Raw genomic sequence first — 7,911 nt, forward strand, 5'->3', positions numbered from 1 at the left:
CCTTTTTAAAAATCCTAACCTATATAAATCTAATTATAATTAGATTTATACTCCAAATCAGCACAGAACAACTGAATACAGACAGTTGCCACTTTACATTTATTACCATAAAAAATAAATACATCCATGGCACTCTTTTAGAAATAATATTATATTTCAATAATCAATGTACTACTTTCTAAGAAGTCTATTTATATTTTCTTGTTTCTGATCAAATTCATTCATCTATTTTAAAAGAAATTATTATCTCTCAGCTGATTCCATAGATTTTATTTCATGGAAAATATTATATCAATCAGAAAATATTCTCACCATCTTACACTGTTTCCATGAACTCTGCTTTCCTCCCTGCAGAAGAGAGGAGCTGTTTCTAAGTTTAAGCCTTCCCTTTGTACGCTGGATCTAATCTTACTTCCAAAAGCTGGCTCCAGTTATCTCCATCTACCTTGCATTATCAACCTACCTTTACTCTGTCATTGTCATCAGAAAAAGAATTAAGTCATTCCCAAACTTAAAAAAAGAAAAATGCAACATTCCCTTAACTCTGTATTCCTCACTATTATGAATTGAATTGTGTAGCCCTAAAATTCATATGCTGCAGCCTTAATTCCCAGTGTGAATGGGAATTATTTGAAGTCATCTGGTGGGACCCTTTTATGATAAAACTGGTGTCCTCATAAGAAGTGGAGGAGATACTAGGTATCTCCCTATTCATGACTACAAAGAAGAAGTCATGTGAGAAGACAGTGAAAAGGTAGCTGAATACAAGTCAGGAGGAGAGCCCCCCAGAACTCATCCCTGACAGAACTTTGTATTTGCAGTTGTGTGCAGCTTCCAGAACTGTGAGAAAATAAATCCTTTTGCATTAGCCACCAGCTCTGTAGTATTCTGTTTTGGCAGCTGGAGCAGAATGTAACTACACTTTTATTTCTATATAGTACTTCATAATAAATCTCCTTTAAATATTTTCATTTGTTTTCTACTTTTTAAATTTCCACACTCTTTCTCCCAGATCCATATTAATTAATCTTTCAACCCCACTACTCTCCTGAAACCTCATTTGTCAGGGTCACCAAGGAATACAATGTTGACGTATCCAATGGTTAATCTCAGTCTTTGCTTTACTCACTTCTTAGTCAACATTTGATAATGTGGACTGGAGCTTCATTTGGGGAAAAATGTATTCTCTTGATTTATAAGATTTGTCTTCACCTCTCTCTCTCTCTCTCTCTCTCTCTCTCTCTCTCTCTCTCCCTCCCTCCCTCCCTCTTTCCATTCACCACTCTAGGTAGGAGTCATTCTTCCTCCTGTTTCTAACCTTCTCAGTGCTGTCATTACCTAGGACTTTATACTCCTCTACGGCTTAATTGCCGCTAAAACTCTCTTTAGATGGTATCACTTAGTACTGTATCTTCAAATACCACCTTCAGGCTGAAGATTCTCACATTTATTTATTTTTCACTCCAAACATGCATCACCTGAATCATTTCATCTCAGAAAACAGGCTATTGGTCACAGAAAATTAAGGTCCCTGATTTCTTTGTTTCTTCATTTATATGTCTACTCTATTGGCAAATGCCATTAACTGTGGACCCTAAATATATTCCAATTTAATATATATAGGCACGTATAATATAGTATATATTATGTGTGTATGTGTGTGTGTTAGCATAATTTTCCACTTGTAGTAATATTGTAAGAATAATACATAAGGATTCTCCTCCAGAGCCCCTGAAAGAAACCCAAACTTCTTGGCACATTGCATTTGGTGTAGTGATATCCTGGTTAGTTATATACAGGGATATAAAATGAAAAACAAATCACATAGTATTAAACCATCAAATTTGTGGTAATTTTTCAGAGTAGCAAATAAAAGACCTATAGTTGCCAAGTAGCAAACATTTTTCTGTATTTATTAGTTGGTTTTCTGTTGAAAACTAATGTTCGTATTTTATTCAGAAAATCAAAATTGACTTCATCTAATGTTTGCACAGAAAATCAAATAGGTACTATATGTAATACAGTAAACAATAGGACCTAAAGAGAAGCACAGTAAGCTAAATAAGCAATGAAGTGTTTTTCTGAAAAAAAAAGTCTTTATCTGTTGATTTTCATTATAAACACATAAAATATTTTAATCTGTAACTAAATATGTTTCTTGATCTATTTACTGTAATTACTCCTATTTTTATTTTTTTAATATTTCCTTCAGTTTTCAAAAAATTTTGATTTTTTATTTGCACATTAAAATTACAGATAATAGTGGTATTCATTTTGCCATATTCATACATATCCATAACATAATTTGATTGATTTCATTTCCCTTTACCTTCCCTTTTCTTCTTACACAGATCCAATTGTTCTACTTTACTGATCTCCTTTTCATTATAATAATAATAATTATAATGTTATTATAATTATCTAAGTGCAGAATTCATTGTGTTACATTTGTACATAGACATAGCATGATTTGGTAGATTTTATTTCCCCATGTTCAATCTTCTTCTCCCTCCTTCTGGATTCCCTTCATCTACTCTATTTTTCTACCTTCTGTTTTCATGAGATTTCTGCCCACCATACCACTTTTTTCTTCTTCTTTGCTTTCTCTTTCTCCCTTCTTTGACATGTGAAACATGACTTTCAACTTTTGATTTTGACTTTTTGAGTCTGGCTTATTTCACATCACACAAGTTCTTCAATTTCATCCATTTACCCAGACAGGACATAATTTCATTCTTCCTTATGGCTGAGTAAAACTTCATTCTATATGTATATCACATTATCTTTACCTATTCATCTGTTGATAACAGTTCTTTTTATCTTTAACCAGGATGAGCTGGAGAAGAAGGATTTCATTGGATACATTTTGTGGCCTTGTTTAAGAAGGTACAAAACATGTATGACAAAGATAATTCACAGTTTCTTGTAACTTGTAACAGCTGATTTTTGGCAAGGTATTATAGAAGTTTCGGCCTTCATCTCAGGCACACAGTGATTTTTGGCAAGGTATTATAGAAGATAATCTTACAAAAATCCATAAGACCTTATTTTTTTTATTACAACTATTTCCTAGAGATATTTGGGGGAAGAATGTAAAGAAGGTTTTTCTTTGTTGTTGTTGTTATAAGAACAGTATTCTCCTACAGCTATTTTATAGGTAAATAATATTTTTACAATAAATTTTACCCCACTCCCTTTCCAGACAAGTATGAGATAGTTAATTGTTGACTTGAAGAGTTGATTGATGGTAATAATTTTACCTTTACAAAATCAATTAGAAATTTTTTTCTAATTAATTCATCAGATGTTTTCTTTTTATCCTTTTTATCACTCTATCAGATAGGATTTTATTGCTCTATCACTAAGGATTCTGTTTGAAAAATGTTACCAATATGACTGGTATTATGCGAATTGGAATTTTTGGCCAAGAAATAGTATGCAGCATTATAACAAAATAACTATATTTAAAAATGTGTTCTTGTGTATATTGTTTTATCTTTGACCCACAGTCTAAAGTTTGCTAATCTCTGGTTTTCTCCTTTCAAAACCAGCTTAACTAGAGAATTATTGTTCTGTCTAGGTGTAGGGGTTCTGTGTTTAGGATGGGTTTCTCTGATAAACTTCGTGATTGTGGCATGCTTGGTGACTAGGAAGTTTAAGTGCAAAGACATGGAATGCCTGGCTGCTGGGAAACCCCCTAGCAAAGATACAGGATGCCTGGCTGCTATAGAAATGTCCTTCAAGGGGACATTCATGTTGGAGTCTTATCAGTTTCAACCTTCATCTCCTGGGAAAATAGGGTCTTGTAGGTATTCTGACTGTGGAAATGTACAGGGAAGCATTCCTCTGGAGAGCAAACTCCTGGGGAGTAACAGGTACTCTGTCTTCTGCCCTTGGAATGCCCAGCAGTTTCTCCTTGAAGCTAGTAAGATAACTATACAGGTAAGGTATCTAGTTACTATGCTAATGTCCTTAGAGAAAAGGACTCTGTGTTTTAATCATTCTGGACTTTGATCTCAATTATCTAGCAACTGGGATTAAAGGAATACTAAATAATAATGTAGTCATGGTACTGATGAACTACTGTAATTTTTGATATAATAAGTGTGGCTGCTCAGAGTGGCAGCCACTTCTTTTCCTGCCTCTGCATGTTGTCTCTGTCTCCTTTTATTTGTCTTACAATGAGGAATAGTCTATACTCAGGTTTTCTTCAGAACACTCACAAGAAATTGATAGAGAAGAGGAAGGTATAAACTTTCCAGAACACTAGAATGGGAGAGATACAGAAAGAGAGGGAATCATAGTCTCACAGAACTTAAAACTGTGTTCTCTTACATCTGGTTATATGACTCGTTCGCTTGTTACTTATATATTTTTTTCTTTCTAAATGTCATTTTCCCATTTCTGAATTGGGGAATGAGTACAAATATTTTGCCTGAGGAAAATTATGAAAGTTGTTCTTTATTCATATACATTAACTTTTCTCAAGTTTCGGAGCCCTAGGAGACGCACGTAGCTGACATTGTCTTTGCAAGACTCTTCCAGTCTCGAGAGTCTTCTATCGACTGTTTGAAAAGGCAACCTTCAAGGAAAAACTCATTGCACCAGTTGCAGAAGAGGCAGCGGTCCCACAGAATAAGATCACTGTATGGGTGTTGGTCAAGTTGGTATGGCATGTACTATCAGAATTCTGGGAAATTCTCTGGCTGATGAAATTGCCCTGGTGAATGTTTTGGAAGATAAGCTCAAAGGAGAAATGATGAATGGAAGTTTATTTCTTCAAACACATAAAATCATGTCAGATAAAGATTTCTCTGTACTGCCAATTCTAAGATTGTGGTAGTGACTGCAGAAGTCTGTCAGCAGGAGGGGGAAAGTTGTCTCAATCTGGTGCAGACAAATGTCAATGTCTTCAAATTTTTTATTCCTCAGATTGTCAAGTACAGTCCCAATTGCATCATAATTTTGGTTTTCAACCCAGTGGACATTCCTACATATGTTACCTGGAAACTAAGTAGATTCCCCAAGCACTGAGTGATTTGAAGTGGGTGTAATCTGGATTCTGCTTGATTTCACTATCTTATGATTGAGAAACTAGGCATTCATTCCAGCAGCTGCCATGGATGGATTCTGGGAGATTATGGCAACTCAAGTGTGACTGTGTGTAGTGGAGTGAACGTGGCTGGTGTTTCTATCCAGGAATTAAATCCAGAAATGGGAACAGATAATGATAGTGAAAACTGGAAGGAAGTGTTTAAGATGGTGGTTGAAAGTGTGTATGAAGTCATCAAGCTAAAAAGGATACACCAACTGGGTTATTGGGCTAAATGTGGCTGACTTCATTGAATCCATGTTTAAAAATATATCTAGGATTTACCAAGTGTCAACCATGGTGAAGGGGATGTATGGCATTGAGAATGAAGTCTTCCTGAGCCTTCCATGTGTCCTCAATGCTAGGGGATTAACCAACGCTATCAACCAGAAGTTGAAGGATGATGAGGTTGCTTAGCTCAAGAAAAGTGCAGATACCCTGTTGTTCATCCAGAACCTAAAAGACCTGTGACTACTGAGCTCCAGGCTATAGGAATTGGAAAATTACAATGTGATTAACCCTGAGCCTTTAGTCTGCATCCATGTACGTGGGTCAGTTTGCTTCTTCTTTAATATGTGATATGGGCTACAGAATCAAAGTCCAGGCTCATTTTAATGATTGCAATAAGAACTCTTGAACAAATAAAATTAACTGCTGTAGAGTGAGAAAAAAAAACACAACAACTTTTCTCCATTTTCTCCTTTCTATATTTAGGCTTCTTTGTTCAGATAAGTTTCTTACTTTCTTTACTTCATTAATCAAAACTTGCTCTCTGAAAAGGAGTTGACAAATTCATTCTCACAAAGGTAAGGCTAACAAATAGGAACCTAGCCATCATTACCCACTCCCAGACATTACCAGCAATCCTGATGGTGTTTATTACCCCAGCTGGCCATGTCCTAGAGGTCCTTCTCAACTGAATATTTCAGGCAAAACATATCATTAGATCATAGTTTTTCAGGAAAACCTATTTCCTAATATTCCATTAAAATAAAAATATACTCTAAAACCAAATGTCTTTTTCATTCTGAGTAATTTTAAATTTGTATTGATAAAAATTGATAATTTCTTACAGAATATATTTAGGTTATAAGGATTCATTAGGAGTATTTGGAAAGACAGAGAGTTCACCACTTTTCCTGAACATTGTAAAATAGATGTGACTCTTATTAGTAGACATTCTTTATTACACATGATTTATAGTAAAATACTTTCCCTTTATTTTTTTTATGTGCCTTTATGGTTAAGTGAACCATGTAAGTCTGGATTTCTCCTTTAGTTTGGAAGCTTTTTGAGGTTATAAGTAATTCTTTATGATCATTTCATCCTTGGTCTCAACAACTATGAGAAGCTCAATAAAAATATTTAACTTTGTTGGGTGCAGCAGCGCATGCCTGTAATCCTAGCTACTTGGGAGGCTGAAGCAGGAGGATTGTAAGAGGCCAGCCTGGGAATCTTAGTGAGACCCTGTCTCAAAGTACAAAATTAAAAGTATAGCCCAGTTGTAGAGCATCCATGGGTTCAATCCCTGGTTCTGAAAAGTGTGAATCATGTAAAAAAAAAATATATATATATATATATATATATATATGTGTATATATATGTATATATATATATATATATATATATATATATATACACACACACACACACATACATATATATACACACACACAGATATATATTTACAATATATATTTATGATATATATTTATATATGTATATGCATATTTTACATAATTCCTTACTTAACTAATTTCATGGATGACATGCCCAAAGTTAAATAGTTGGAAAATATTTGATTGGAGATATCTAAAAGGAATAAAGAGGTAAAGTATTTTGCTTATATATTTTACTTTTAAGTGATAGAAATCCAATTAAACTAATTTGGCAGGAAAAGAATGGGTGTTCCCATAATTGGTTGACAAAACTGAATAATGGATCCAGATATGATTGTTCTACAGGCTTAAGAAAGTAATCAGTTCTCTTTCCATTTCTTCTGACTTCTTTCTTTCTCTTCTTTATTCCCTTTTATTTTCTTTCCTTTTTTCTCTTTCTTTAAGAGACCATTTTTATTATGTTACCCATTTCTGGCCTTAAACACCTGGGCACAAGTGATCCTCTTGTCTCTGCTTCCCAACTGTCTGGAACTATATGTGTGTCCCTCCACACTCATCTATTTTCTTGATTCTATTGTTTTGTTTTCTTCTGCAAACTCTATACCATTGATGACTTCTGGAACCCCCTAGGCATTGTCAGATTCTTACATCAGTAGCTGTATCTATTGGAATACAGTATCCCAACTTTCTGGTCAGAAACACCTAATCAAACTCTGAAAGTACCAGAATTAAGGCAACATAATTTATAGTCTTAAAAGATGGAATGTACATAAGTTCTAAAAGTAAAGAGAAATTCTATCAGGAGAGGGGAATAATCATGTTACAAAACACCCAAGGGAAATTGTGGAAAGAACAGAATATTTTTCATCTTTTATTCCCAAATTTTGTACAATAATTAATAATGACTTCAGGAGAGAAAATAAGAAAATTGGATTTTCTTAGTTTAAATTCAGAAACTCTAGAATACAACTAGCTATAGGTGACTATTAGTATATAAAATGTTATTCTTGATATTTCCCCTGGCTCTAGCTATAATTTGTCAGATGGTAGTAGCTCAGTATGTGAGAAACAGAAACATTAATGATTTAGATTTAATAGGTTTGATTCTGGAAACACCATTATGCCAACACCATTTGGTGTTTTCAGAAATCTGTGAGACTATTATTTTTATTTCAAAACAAGAAGAGTCAGAAACCATGA

At 34.1% G+C, this 7,911-nt stretch overlaps 1 pseudogene; it reads left to right on the forward strand.

Annotated features, from left to right (window-relative positions):
* Positions 1-3,669: 3,669 nt before the first annotated feature.
* On the forward strand, positions 3,670-5,563 carry LOC107145739 (annotated as a pseudogene).
* The last annotated feature ends 2,348 nt before the right edge of the window (positions 5,564-7,911 follow it).

This window comes from Marmota marmota, unplaced genomic scaffold (assembly GCF_001458135.2).
Source record: "Marmota marmota marmota unplaced genomic scaffold, marMar, whole genome shotgun sequence".
NCBI classification, from domain to species: Eukaryota; Metazoa; Chordata; class Mammalia; order Rodentia; family Sciuridae; genus Marmota; species Marmota marmota.